Source organism: Pyxicephalus adspersus, chromosome 5, assembly GCF_032062135.1.
Source record: "Pyxicephalus adspersus chromosome 5, UCB_Pads_2.0, whole genome shotgun sequence".
NCBI classification, from domain to species: Eukaryota; Metazoa; Chordata; class Amphibia; order Anura; family Pyxicephalidae; genus Pyxicephalus; species Pyxicephalus adspersus.
The window spans coordinates 104,944,817-104,960,135 of NC_092862.1; the positions used below are offsets into that span (position 1 = coordinate 104,944,817).

General features: G+C 35.9%; 1 protein-coding gene across 2 annotated transcripts in view; it reads left to right on the plus strand.

The window, feature by feature from the left end:
* Positions 1–15,319, plus strand: part of TRIM71 (tripartite motif containing 71) — a 43,922-nt gene that overhangs the window by 1,348 nt on the left and 27,255 nt on the right. The gene's annotated exons all lie outside the window — the stretch shown is intronic.

Sequence of the window (15,319 nt, forward strand, 5' to 3'; positions counted from 1 at the left end):
ATTCAAATACCCCGGGGGGTGGGGTAGACCTCACTCCTTTTTTTATGCAAAGCTGTTGCAAAAAACCAAAGCAACTTTTAAAAAACTTTTTGAGTAAAGTCTCTATTCTTGTATAAGAGTGCCTGCTTTAAGAACAAAACCTAGTATTAATGTGGAGGAATAAAATCTATAAATATATATCTTGTATTTTAAGGTTATGCCTTAGTTTGTTATTGTGTGTGTGTGTGTGTGTACCATTCCCTGCTTATACAACTGAATTGGTAGCTGCATTGGTTTCAGTGACAATCTCTGCCTTGATTATGGATTGTTAGAACCTCCTGATTTGTAGAGTTGTGTTTGTGTGTGGTCCAGTGGGCATCTCTTGCAATTTCCAAAAAATGTGCATTAAGATATTTCAGATCTGGCCAATGACTGTGGTAACAATTTTGTTGCTTTTCCTATGGACTGAAAAAAAAAGAAACTTGAATGGGGTTTTGGGTTTTGAATATTTTGTTTTCTCAATTTAATCTGTAGTATTGAGTAATATTCATGAAAACAGGTTGTATGTATTTGTATATATAAAATGTTTAGTGGTTTTATGGTCACATGGCAATGGAATGGGATTGTTGTCACCCTTTTTCAAACTTAAAACACTGCTTCCACATTGTGACATTAAACACACCTTTCAATCATATTGCTGAGCAGTTTAAATAGTGACTTCAGGAAGAAAATTAATTTCCAAAGCACATGTGAATTGTTAGTACCATGTGTCCTTACATCAATTTCCTGAATATAACGGCTAGAATGTGTAAGAGGGATGAGAAAATGGAGACTCCTTTGTGGTATTTAAAGAAAAAAGTGTAATGTGCAACAACCCATAGCAATCAGAGTACATCTTTCATTGCAAGATACTGACAACAGGTTGCTTCACTTGGACATAAGCTTTGTTCTTTGTCCTTTCCTAATAAACAATCCTGTTTGTCTCTCCATTACTACTCAATCTTTGTTATCTCAAATGCCTGCACCTTGAGAAGGTAAAAAAGTGGGGCTGCAATCATGGGATGGGATCATTGTATCTCCATCTGAGACTGCCTGTTGCTGTCCTTGTGTACATATTCCCTCCTCCTCCATAGTTGTGAGAAGTTGTGACTATTTGAAATATCATAGTAGATATCATGTAGCTGTCCTGGCAATCACAGTGCTGTGCGCACGCATAAGAAAATTGTGACCGGTGCCATGCAGATTTTCACCTGTTAAGTTGTGTGACGCTATTTGCCATGTATATCTTTGAAGTCTGTATATTGCTGGAAGTTGTCACACTCTTCTAAAGTGTTCCTAATATCCAGGTCTTAAGTGTTCACTTCTATTCTAAAGCATTGAATAAAAGAATGTCATATTGGAGACACTTTATAGGACTTTTCACCCATCTACACAACTTTTATCCAGGATTTACACATTGTTAATTTATGATTCCATTACAATAAATACATTATTCATTATTCGTAGTGATCACTGGGTAAAAAACCCTAATAAAATGACTTATTCATCTACATCTGGATTAGACTTATTTGCCATTATCTAATAGATCTTAAAGATCTCCACCCAGCTCCCTTGTGTTGCACAGCTGACTTCACTAATAGCATTGGCTCCTCATTAGATGTTGTCTCATTGAAAACAATTAGCTGGTAAAGCCTTCAGGTTTTGGTGAGCCCAAGCTTCATTTTGCTGCAAGGAATATGTGCTTACCACAAATATCCTTCTGTTTTTAAATGAGATCTTAATTAACATATACATTCTTTTCCAATAAGGATTAAGTGCTATGAACTAATGTTACTATTAAAAAACAAAAAAAAAGTATTTGTTTCTGATGCTAGACAAGGAAATAGAATATTTTGATTTGGATCTTTAACATTTAAAATATCAAAATGTTCTATGCTGCAAGGAACAAGATAGTTGTTGCATTTAAAGTAGTTATTCAATATAATTGATTTCCAAAAAGTGATGGATTTCCAGTATTAAATGATTGTAATATCACAAGCAAGTGCTAATATATATATATATATATATTAATGCAGAGAACAAATCGTAACAGAAGAACAGTTTCTCAACAGTCATTAATGTAACCATGAAAGTCAAGACATCTCAAAGTTTCTCCCTACTTGAGGTGTGCGACCTTATTTGTTTTTCAAAATAATATTCACTCCAATCTGTTGCCTCCATCAAATTAATCCTTTATGTTTGCCTGCTTTGAGAATTCCTCATTTGCTCATGGGAACATTTTAGATTCTACTATAGAAAACCAGGTTGACTGCCATTTTTCTGAACATTTCATGACATCATATTATTTTTAAAATGTCTCTGACTTGTGGTCATTATATTCTAATGGTTTGATTCTTTAATATTAGAGTGATTCAGCTGCTTTTCATATACTACTGTGCAGTGATCAAGACAAGGGGGGAGGTTTACACCCTTGCACATTCTTCTTGTATTATGAAGTTATTAAATAAATACCATTTTTAAATGGAGCTTTTCTTCCCCAAGTACCGCAAAATAACTGGCATTCTCTAAATATGATTCTATTACATTGCACAGAAACGTTTAGAACAAAAACCAGCATCTTTTTAAGCCAAGCTTTGTGGTAATGAGTATTTATTGAGTTCCTCTAAACAGCAGTTTCTGTTGTATTGTCTAGGGGTTGTGAAATATTATATATTCCCCTTGTAATTCATGGTATTCTTTTATTGAATTATTTTTTGTTAATAATCTTGCAAAATATTCTGTGCTAATTATTTTGCAACTAGGCAGCATGGTTAAAGGTTGCATATTAATTAATATTGCTGTATTTATGGTACAAGTTGACCAGCAATTTCCTTTATTATGTACTTTCACATGATGATCATGCTTAAACTCCCTGATCTCTCTGTGATGTATATTTTCATAGGTTATCCCATAATAAATAAAAAGCATATTTAATTCTAAAAGTGTTAGAAAAGTGCTGAACAGATTTACAATATCAACAGAATTGTTTTTATTTTTTGACTTAATATTAAAAAAAGAAATTAAAATGCCCAAAAGTCTCATTATCATGCACACAGGGTAACTGGCTGTGAGCTACATTCAGTGTATCTTCCTGCATCTGGAGCTTGGCATTCTGAATATTAATGAGAAAAAGTTACCATATTTTAAGTGAAAAACTATTTTTCATTAATATTTATTCTTTTCACATAGGTCCCAAATATTTAGAGAGTTTAAAAACACACATTTTGTTATAAATACACACTTTTTTAAATATACCACAAGTTACTTTAATGTAAACCGTTAATTTCTAAATCTTAAATTTATAGTAGGAAAAAACTAGATAAAAAAAACAAAACAATGTAAAAAAAAATTAATGTGGTCCTAAAATGTACAATGAGGCAAATAAATATAAATATATAATAAGATCTAACCATGGGCATTGGAGGTGAATTGGCACACACATGGTCCTAAAATAAAGAAAAGTACATTTTATGGACATGTGCATCAAACAGTGTTTTAATAATTTTGGGGGATAAATTCTGGTAACAAAAATCAGTATATGTCCTAGCAAAAGCCCAACTGTAAATTAGGGTTTTTATTTAGAATATATTTAGTATTGGTGTTTTATAATAAAGAACAGATTCTGCTAATGTTTCTTTGTTTGAAATTCATCTATTGTTTAGTTTAGAATATAAGATATTTCTATATTAATGAATATATATTTTTTATTTGGATTTATTTTTGTGTATTTGTTTTAGATATTGAGGGAACAGGGAAGCAGTTTTTTGTTTTTTAAATTCACAGTATAACTGAGTAAATATGCTAATCTGGGCTAAATTACACAAATGTCAGATTAAACTAGAATATATCAGAATAAATTGGTGCTCTAGTTTGAATGTTAAAAAAAAAATGTAAAATAAATCTTTTCTTAAAAGACTAACTCATTGGAGCAACCAGTAATGAAAGTAGCTACTTTTTCCCTGATTCATGGACAAAGATACGGGACCTCTTAAGGTGCGTCCAATTTTTATCGTTCAAAACGAACGACGAACGATCAATTGGGCAAAAATCGTTCGTAAAAAAAGTAACCAACGACGCCGACGAACGAGGAAAGTCGTTGGAAACGAACGACCGGACCGGTGGATCGGATTGGACAACGATCGTTGACCATCGTTCGTGTGTACGATCGTTCGTTGATCGTCCATGGTCTGAGCATACGTAATGAACGAACGTTCGTTCACTTTCCTGTCGTGCACATAGTTCCTCTATCGCTCAAACGATCGTATCTATTGTGTGTACAATATCTACGAACGATCGTGTCGTTATCTCTATGTGCAGGATCGGTGCTATACGATCGTTCGTAGATATCGTGCAGGATCGTTCGTTGTTCGTTTTCCAACGATAATAATTGGAAGTGTGTACGTAGCTTTACGCTAGTTTTATTATTTTCATCAAACTAATATTATTATTATTATTATGGTCACTTGGAGAGGTCAGAGATGGTCTTGTGGTTGTAAGCTAATGAGTTGTATTTTTGCCCACGCTTTTCTCCAATACTTTTTGATTTACCTGAGATTTTTTTTCTTACATTTTGTATTTTTATGTATCTAAAGTGACATAATATGTCATTTTGAGTGCTGTAAGGGTTTACCAACTGCTGACAGCTTGCTGATTACTGCAGAGCTCCAGATTGATTAAAACTGAATCCATGAATTGTTCTTGTTACAGATCTCTTTTGCATCATCTGCAAAATCATTAAATGCTTCCACTTAAACGTTTATCTGACAAAGAACTGTTTAAAGCTAAATTGTTTCAGTTTTTGTCAGTTTTTCAGTTATCCATTGCAGATTGATAACGTCAACAACAACATAATGTGCAAAGTTTAAAGTATAAAAACTGTCCATGTATGGTAGTCACTTATATTAGTAGTCATATATATATATATATATATATATTCTAATAAAGAATACCTGTGAAGAAGCAAGTCAATACTTCCCATGCTGCCCTGTTGCAAGGTGAGATTCTCCCAAAATCTATTGAAATACTAACACTTCTGGAGGTGTCCATCTGTGTCCCCCAAAGTGCACAATGGGTTCACACACCAATCTTCACATCAGTACATGATACAGTTCTAGATTATCTTTGCCCACAGAAAAAAGAATGATTGTTGCAGCACATGTTCACAAGACCTCTATAGTTTTGGAAATGCAGTAAGCCTAAATACTTAAAGTATACCACAGAGGATTCTATTTGTCCACTGCATTTTAAGGACTAAATGCTGCATTTTTAGAGCTTTTGTTGGCTCACAAAGCTAGATAGATCACAATTTTGGTTATTTATTTCAAAGTTTTTATCGCCCTTACTTAATATAGTAATATAGTATAGTAACTTAATCGCCCTTACTCCCATCTTCAGGTCTTCATAATGTGAAAGAAGTCCAGGCTTCTACAGTACCGGATGCTGATTCTATCTAGCTGGTGATATTTAGTTTTGGAGATTTTCAGAGCTGTTTCAGGATGTAAACTACACACTGTACAAAGCTCCAAATTTGTTTTTGGATTTGACCTCCAGTTAGGTGATTTCACTATCCACCAACTGTTTTTTTTTTTTTTTTCCTACCTCAAAATGTTTTTTTTTGTAAATGTTCATTATGTCTACTTGGCTTTTAATGTAGCTTTCTTAATCTAATGTTACTGTTATACCTGGTTCATCCTTTGGCTCCAATTTTGTTGAGTAGTGGTTGTGTATTTTAGGATAATTTGGACAGTCCAGCCAACATTTTTAGAAGGTTAATTTTACCTCTGCAAGGCTACAAAGATTGTGGGATTTTTTTTCAGGGCCAGGAATAGCCCCCATTGTTGTGATAGTCGGCACCAGTGTGTCTGTTTTCCAAACATTCCATGGGCAGTGTCTGTGCATTTAGAGTAATGAGCTCTAACCCCATTGTCCCAGAGTCAATAAATTCCTGCAGGGTTTCATTTCCTTGGGGTTACTACCAGGTTTAGAGATGTGAAGATTTGAACCTCTTTAGGAATGAGATAGTTGTGTAAATTCCTTTTAGTTGGGGTGTGACATGTCTAGAAAACCTTGGGTTTTGTTTGTATACTGTGCTGTGTATTTGCACATCTCCCCAGTGGTCACATGTTTACTTATTAGGAGGCAAATGCTAACTTATATTTGTCACATACACTGAAGAGTCAGCTGTTTAATGTCCTTCTAGTAACTTTACATTCTTGATATGCAACATTACGAAATGGATCTTTTTGGCATTAAAACCCAGGCCTGAAGTTTGTTGGTTCTTTGCTTAGACTGACATGACGTCTTCAGTCTGCTGCTGGCAGGGCAAGCATTTTCTCCTTGTCCTCTCTCCTAGTTATTAGACGAGGGCTGCTGGGTTTTCTTGAGCAATGAGCAGTTTAGACCACTCATGCCAATTACCACTGATACCAATTATCTTTTTGCCCATCTGTAAAGGTGCGTACACACTTCCAATTTTTATCGTTCCAATCGAACGACGAACGATCGATTGGGCAAAAAATCGTTCGTAAAAAAGTAACCAACGACGCCGACGAACGAGGAAACTCGTTGGGAACGAACGACCGGACCGGCGGATCGGATTGGACGACGATCGTTGAACATCGTTCGTGTGTACGGTCGTTCGTTGATCGTTCATGCTCTGAGCATGCGTAATGAACGAACGTTCGTTCACTTTCCTGTCGTGCACATAGTTCCTCTATCGCTTAAACGATCGTATCTATTGTGTGTACAATATCTACGAACGATCGTGTCGTTATCTCTATGTGCAGGATCGGTGCTATACGATCGTTTGTATATATCGTGCAGGATCGTTCGTCGTTCGTTTTCCAACGATAATAATTGGAAGTGTGTACGTAGCTTAAGGGTGACATTTATCCCAATGGCCAGCAATGTAGAGCATTCTTCCCATCGATCAACATCACAATGTACTGTGAGCTGCAGATATAGTAATTATAGAAGTGATTACCTAAGACCTGAAAATGTTATTTCAAGGGTTCCCTCGTGTTAAAAGGTCAAGAAAGACTGTAAAAATACTACTCTGCACAACAGTAAATGTTTTAAAACTGTTTGGATAGTTGTTTTCCACTTGATGGCTTCTTGTGCATTTCATTTTCATCATATGCTCAATTGGAATTACCCAGGCTTGTACAGGTGTAAATATGGGAGCTGCCATTGTTAATGTCTATAAAGGTGCCTTCTCCCAGGGAATGATCCTGATCTAATTCTGAATATTTTGTAAATAAATAACTTAAAATATTCAGCACAGAAAATCAGTTTATGTTGTATGATTTTATGTTTTAAAAAAAAGTCCTTGCTGGTTTTTGTAGGTGTCTCTCCCTGGGATACCTAGTGCGGAGGTTGGATGTAAGGGCTGGGACAGAGAGTTCAGGAATGGAAGATCTGAGGTTAGTGATACCAAGTATTTATTCCTACATGCGACAAAGTGATTCATATGCCCAATATATGCATCATACATATGAATTGTTTGGACATCATGATGGTGTGTAGTCTACAGGTTCATAAATGCAAAATGCTAACTGATCTCATTCAAAGAATTCCCAACAATTCTTTTTATTCATCCCATGTTTATTTCTTGGAGTGGAGATCACTTTTCTCTGTATAATTTGAAATTATTGCTCCTCGTTTTACTTTGCTGACCTGTATACCATTTCTACCTGACACACTGGAACCAAAATACATCTTTTAACAACCTGACTATTATCCAACATGTTATAACTTCATATATTGGCTTTGAGGATATGAATAGTATTTTGTAGTACCAATGATCTGATGACGGCTGCTTATATTCTGTCACCCCCCCCTCCATATTAGGTTTGCTATTACGGTGCATTGAACACCATTCCTCGCACTTGTGAACAAAGCTCCTATATGACTGTTCAAGAATTGTCGTCTTCTTCTATTAACCCTCTGGAATTCACATATTACAGTATCCCCTGCCAAACTAGCTACATTTGTAACACATTAAATGCAAGGTTTCTTTCAGGCACAGCAAAGGAATGGATGTATGACTTCACTTGTACAGCATTTGTGGTTCTCTGGAATTAGCAGTAAAGTGGAATATATAGCCAAATCATTTTCATATCATAGGATGTCCTTGTTTTTTTAAAGGAAAAGTGTCTTGAATAAAAAGACATCATTACTGACCCTCTTTTTCCAACATGCTAGTTGCTTGACTGCCATGATATGATATGATATGATTTTAGTATTTTTATGCCATGGACACAGAACAAGCATGCATCAAACTGAACTCAAACTTCTGACGTGCATAGTTGTTTAGGATCATTGATGTTTCAAATATTGGATCCATTATATCTACTTATTAGCCAAGCAATTGGTATTTTGTGTATTTGTAACCTGATAAAATTCAACATAAACCAAACCTAACAAGATAAAATGGATAACCAGTGGGAGATACAATAGCTTAGCCATTCCTAAAATGATTTTCAGTGTTGGGGGAACTCCTGCTATGAATAATCATTGGGGAAAGTGCTATTTGCATTGGCTGCCAGTGATCAGAAATACCCCCTTCCCAAACATTAGTGGTCAGAAGGCCATTTTTCCATGGTTTCTTGGCTATACAAAAGCAGTCTTATGAGGAGTCAATCACAGTTCAAGGAACCCCTGGATGAATGATATAAATTGTGCTTTCCAATGATCACCAATATTCAAATATGATGCCACATACCAAAACTTTAGAATCAGAAACGGGACTTTTAAGGCATCCAATTACAAATCCAAACTAAAGATCTAAAATGCCAGCAAACTGAATGAAATACTCTTAGAACACCTAGAGCAATCCTGTGGTTCCACAAAACCATGGAATAGTTGAGGAGAGTTTTTTCTGCAATACACACCACTAATCCAGATGTTTCCCTTGCAAAACTTTTTGTCTTTCATTAGATGTCCTCAGTTTAGTGGCCATTCCACCCCTTATCACTTGACTGTACTTATATACAATGGTAGAATAAAGCTATGTACACACGTCCAACGGTACAGCGCCCGTTGTCCATTGTCCGAATGACCGTCCTGGCGGATCCATGAACGATGGACGACTAACAAACCTAATGCAAGGACGGGGCGAGCGCACAGCAGGGTGCTGCTCAGTCGCTCTCCCCCTCCCCTCTGCATAGAGCAGAACTGTGCTATATGTACAGCACTTGTTCATGCATCGTGCAGTGCTAGTTGTTGGAAAGGATCATGAAAGATCCTTTCCAACGACTATTATTGCATGTGTGTATGCGGCTTAAGAGGTCTCTGCTGTACATGTTGTAAATTTTTGCTACTGTAACCATAAGTATAAAATATATGTGCAGATGGATCCAATGATATTTTCAGGCCTGTTGGTACCCACAGAGAATTTTCTTCAGAAGAATAAGTGATTTTACAAGTGATAAACTTTTTCCAGTTATACTTTTTAGTTGTTGCCATTAGCATCATTCCTCCAGCCTTACCCCTGGCATAAACAAATTTTCAGAAAGGTTTTTTAATTCATGAAAGGTGCAGACACATTTGATTTAATCCAGTTAATATTTAGGGAAATCATTGCATGTTTATATGAACATCCCAATCTTTGAAGGCATTTTCTTTTGTGTTCCTGCAAATGCTGAACTCTAAATCTTCATACACATATCAGATTATTGGCCAAAAAATGTGCACAGTAATCCTCTGACATTATTTATCAATCTGAAATAAGAATTTGAGGAGGAACCTACAGAGAGGTACTGTAACAAAAGAAGCAAACATTTACGTTTTTTACAGTTTGTATTTTGTTGCCAGTTAAGTTCTTTTATTAACATTACATTTAGGAATGTCTTGTGTCACTAGTATTTTTATAAGGTGGTGGTTTTAGCGAGGCCAGAGTTTTCCTTTAAATGTGCTGTTAGAGTTATTATTGCACTTTTTTATTACCAGAATATTAAACTTGTTGCTATACACTGCAGAGCTCTAATGTACTTGATCTGCTCAATAATTTCTACTCTGTAATAGAATTCCTGTCATCGCTGTTCTTACAGGATCAAATACTTGACCGCTAATCTTCGGAAACCACAAACACTGAAATTGCAGTTGAATAGCTAAGAATGTGGAATTAAAGGTTATTCTTAATGAAGGGAAATTTTGGGCTTTGCTACATGTTATCATTATAACTAGGCTATAGTACCAGTTGCCAAGAATGGAAGGTTTGGTTAGGTGATCACAAGAATCTTCCTCTTAATAAACTTTGCATATCTGTCTGAAAGGTGCCAAGTTTTAATTCAGCTCCTTTTGCTTTGAATTGCACTTATATAGTTGCTGGGCCAATGGCGGCATATGGGCAACATTTCACATGCAAACAATGTTCTGAAGCTCACGTTTTACTTGTTACAAGAAATCTAAATCAAGTCTTTGTACAGATTTGTACTGCCCTGCATTGTGACAAGGCAGCCCATTCATTAATCCATAGTTTAAAGGTAATAAATGATCCATCCTAAACGGAGCGTTGAGGTCTCTAAACATGTTTCCAAATCTTTTATTAGGAGGTCTCTACTCTCCGCGCAGTGCAATACTGAAGGAACACTTTGGAGTTGATTGACCTTTTCTGATTTTAATTAGGCATAGTTCTTATTTTTTAATCATTTTTCTCTGTTTATGCCCCTTTTCCTTTCTAAGGTGTTTATAGTATAATAGGAAGCCTAAGGATATTTGACCACTGTCCATGATTATAAACAGTGGTGATAGTTGGCAAAGCCTTTCTCAACCTATTTAGCCCTAAGGAACTCTTTAAATTATTTCCAGGGGTCTGGGAACCCTTTGCTGTAATCAATTAATGGGGCAAAATGTATTTGCATTGGTTGGCAATGGGAAAAATCTCCCCCATGCATTAGTGGTTTAATGGTAGGGTTTTTAGCCCTAGAACTATGCAGGCACCATCCTTTGAGAGGTCAAAGAGCCACAAAATGAGAATATTTGCTTTTTTCTGATGGAAGGGATTATTAGCATTCTCCAAATTTCCTGAAATTGATAAACTTGAGCTGATAAACTTGTAGTTTACAAACAGTATTGTAACAGTAATGTTACAAAGAGAAGCTAAAGAACGTGAGATGACATTCCCTCAATTTCAAAATTTTATGTAAATTTGTTATAAAATATTATGCAAATTGATACATTTATTGGATTGTAGTCATATAGTGAGTTGTTGTTGTTTTTTTTTTTTTTTTGTTTTTTTGTTTTTTTTTTGTAGATCAGGTAATAGATTTGTTTCAGTAAACCCTTAAAAAAATGTTGTGTGAAAGAGGATTCTTGAAATGTTTGCACAACTCTTATTTACTCATTTAAAGATTCTTGACCTGACCTACTATAGTTAAGTATATATGTGAATGCTTAGAGATGAAGGCCAAAAAATGCACACCAGTATAGTGACCATTGGTCCCAAGCTTGTGATTAGCAATCTTCCCTTTAGCATTGCTGTAGGACTCTTTGGTGGGATAGCTATTAAGATGTAGATAAGTGACCAATGGGCCCTGTAGCAATTTAGATCTGTGGTCTAGTTGTTTATTGTTATACAACCCCCCATGTCATGTTTAAGACAAAAGTCTACCCATTTTACTTGACAAAGGAGATAAAAGGATTACTTCTAAAAGAAGTACACTTTGTAATTCAAGTAATGGGGGGAGGGGGAGCAGGGCAGAAGATAAAATGTTAATTATATTTAAATATGTGACATTACCAGCCTTGGCCATTTGTTTCAATTTAATTACCTGTGATTGCTCCAAGTTGGGTGGGAAGCTTTGTCTAAATGGAAGCTTTGAAATGTAAAACAGAATCTATTTAAATTCTTATCTTATTTTTACAGTGCCTTGACTGTATGCAGCGTTATTTAGAATGCAAAGCTTGCCTTTGGGGGTTACTCCATGCTGGCTTTTCCATTACCTTGCCTGTTAAATTAGGCTTAGTAGCAGACAATTCTGCAAAAATATGCAAGCATTATGGACTTTGTCACAGAATGGGTTCCTCTACTGGTAAAGCAAGCCTATAATTTGTTAATGCAAGATATAAACAGGTTCCCCTTATGCCTCACCAGCCAGTTGCCCTCTCTTTGTATCCCCTTTCTGCCCTGGCCTCAAATGCTGGTAGCAATAAGTAAAGCTACGTACACACTTCCAATTATTATCGTCGGAAAACGAACAACGAACGTTCCTGCACGATATATATGAACGATCATATAGCACCGATCCTGCACATAGAGGTAACGACACGATCGTTCGTAGATATTGTACACACAATAGATACGATCGTTTAAGCGATAGAGGAACTATGTGCACGACAGGAAAGTGAACGGACGTTCGTTCATCACGCATGCTCTGAACATGGACGATCAACGAACGACCATACACACGAACGATGTTCAACGATCGTCGCCCAATCCGATCCGCCGGTCCGGTCGTTCGTTTCCAACAATTTTCCTCGTTCGTTGGTTACTTTTTTACGAACGATTTTTTGCCCAATCGATCGTTCGTCGTTCGATTGGAACGATAAAAATTGGAAGTGTGTACGCACCTTTAGACTGTGTGGGGATCATGTTGAAAGTCCTTGGCCCTTTCTGAGTGGACCATACTTAAGACTTGGTTTCCTTGCTTTGAGCAGCTGTAAATATAATGCTGCATTGTGCACAGGTAAAGCAAAGATTTGTGTAGGCTACACATGAGAACATTCAGTTGACATCTTTGTGTCTGTGAGACCTGTGTGTGACTGCCAGATTGTCCTCTCAGCAAACAATTGATCAGAGAAGTTCCAAATCCAATATTAATCACCGCCTGGTAAAATGGTGTAAACCAGCACAGCTTTGCTTCTCCTTTTCCCTCTGCTTCACATAGGAGTGCCTGCTAAGGTTGGTTGGATCATTTAGCCCATTGCTTTGGTATGCATTGCTGTATAGGCCTTGGGAAAATAGTTTGCAGAACTGTCCATAATTTAAACAAGTGCATTTTATTTTATAGGTGTCCTATGTATGCAATCCTAATTGGATTTTGCTCAATAATTTGTACACACGACACAACTTTTATATGATATCTTGCACCTAACATATTATATCTGTCCATGTTTGATCAGCAACCAAAAATCGGTCAGCTCTTGAAATCAATTTCAGATCCATTTCTAATTCTTTTATCAGCTCGGTGGCTTTTACCTAAAGCAGTACAACAAAGTTGTCCTCTTCTTGCTTATGTGACGAGCATTTAAAGGTGTTTATCAGCTTTGCACAATGATTTAGGTACTATGTTAGGGACTTTTTAATATTATTGAATATATACTGGGATTCAATATGAGTTTGTGGTTCTGCTTAAACTATTTCTATTAGTTGGATGATACAGATCTAGAATTTTTTTTATCCCATTGAGATTTGATTTTGTATATTTTCCGGTCTTATGATTTATTAGCAAAATATTCCAAAATAGTACCAATTTCTGAACTTGGGTTTAAAGAGTGCGATTTATGTGTTCATTTGTTTGTTTTCTGGTAGACTTCCACCCTTTTTGTGTACTGTCCTTAATATACAGATGTATCAGGGAACTCTAATTCTGGTTCCTTCAATAAGTGTAAATGATAAAAGCATTCTGAGACATTTTACAACTAAATATTTGTGGATCAGGGCACAGCAATGAGTGTGAAGCACATTATCATGATTTACAGTCCTAGGGTTCCTTATTCATGGCACTCTAAAGTATTAAAATTCTCACTTGCCCATCAACTAGTAGTGCGAAGCGATTCATTCTCAAAGATCCTGAAAGATTACAAAAACACTCCATAGTCTAAAGCTAGCTGTATTAAAATGCCAGTTTAATACAAAAAACAAAGATCTGCCTTTATAGAAAAAGAATACCCTAGTAACATATTACACAGCGCTGTACATCAAATAGAGGTTGCAATTTACAGACAGTGACACAGGAGGAGAGGATCCTGCCCAGAAGAGCTTACAATCTAGCAATTAGTCTTCACAATGGCTGAAAAAATGTCAACATTTTAGTGTTCACATGCTCACAAATTATAGATTTTTGCTATTTGTTTTTATTTGTCTACCTGTCTGTCTCTATTTGTCTGACCTATTTTTATGTTTTTTTTTTTTTTTTTTTGGTGGGGATGCCTTTTTAAACAGATTTACATATCTGCTGAGGGCGAGAGAGTGTATACCCTGAAGGATATTAAAAGGATTAAGGATTGGGTAATTTTTTTTAATTCCTTTTGCTGTTCCATATAATAATTGGATTATTGTAGCTTTGTTATTGTGATATTCAGTTTCTTTTTTTTTTTTTTTAATCCCAAAAGTAATCCCAAAATAAGCTGCTTTTTACTGTTTTTACCTTCACTTTTTAAGCTTGTGATCATAAAATACAAAATACAGATCTGTCCAGAATATAGCAGAGTTTACATGACTTTTAAGTAAATGCACACTTATTGTTTGCATGCTTTGTATGTATAGTCTGTGTGTATCTCTTCATTATCATCCATTATTTTGCACATACAAATAATTTTTTTTTTCTTTTATGCAGTTCAGTTCCAAGGTTGTTTGTCATTAAATGTTTTGGCTAGAATAAGTATCTAAACTTGTATTTGATATCTGCTTTCTGTAATGCTTCGCAAATAGAGCGAGAGAAAGCCAGTAAAGGCTTTTGGGCATCATGAACGAGCTTTTTCTCCTTTACTTTGCAGGCTGGGGTAGGTATTGGACCAGTTTTGTATTTCTTTAAATGGGAGTGGTGTTCCATCCAACTGTTGTGATTATACCATATGCAATCACTTTGGACTCAGCACACGAAAAAAAATGTGCTTGTCATATGGTTACATCACACAGGAATGAGCAGTGGTGCCGCTGCCAAATATTCCAACCAATAAATTAGATATTTTGGTCTAAAGACCTTTTTCAAGCCACATCAGCCTTTTAATCAGGTTGTAGGAAAAAGGGTCCTAAAGTATTTAAAAGGATTGCCACAGACAAATGACATGCCTGGTACCCAATTTAAGCAAGTAAGACACAAAACTCTGGCCTACTTTACCCAAAACACCTATAGGATGGGCTGTCTGCCGTGATCATAAGTTTCTTTTCCATGCATTTTATTCTATCTAAAGGTACTTTGTGATGTCTATACCTTGGCGCCCCAAAAAGTAAACTGTTAAAAATACATGCCGTACTACAGAGAAGGAATATCAAACATTTAATCTACTTACTTATTCCAGGCCAGGGACCCAAATATAGAAGCAATAGGGATAGCTAGACATCAGGCTTGGGGTCCTA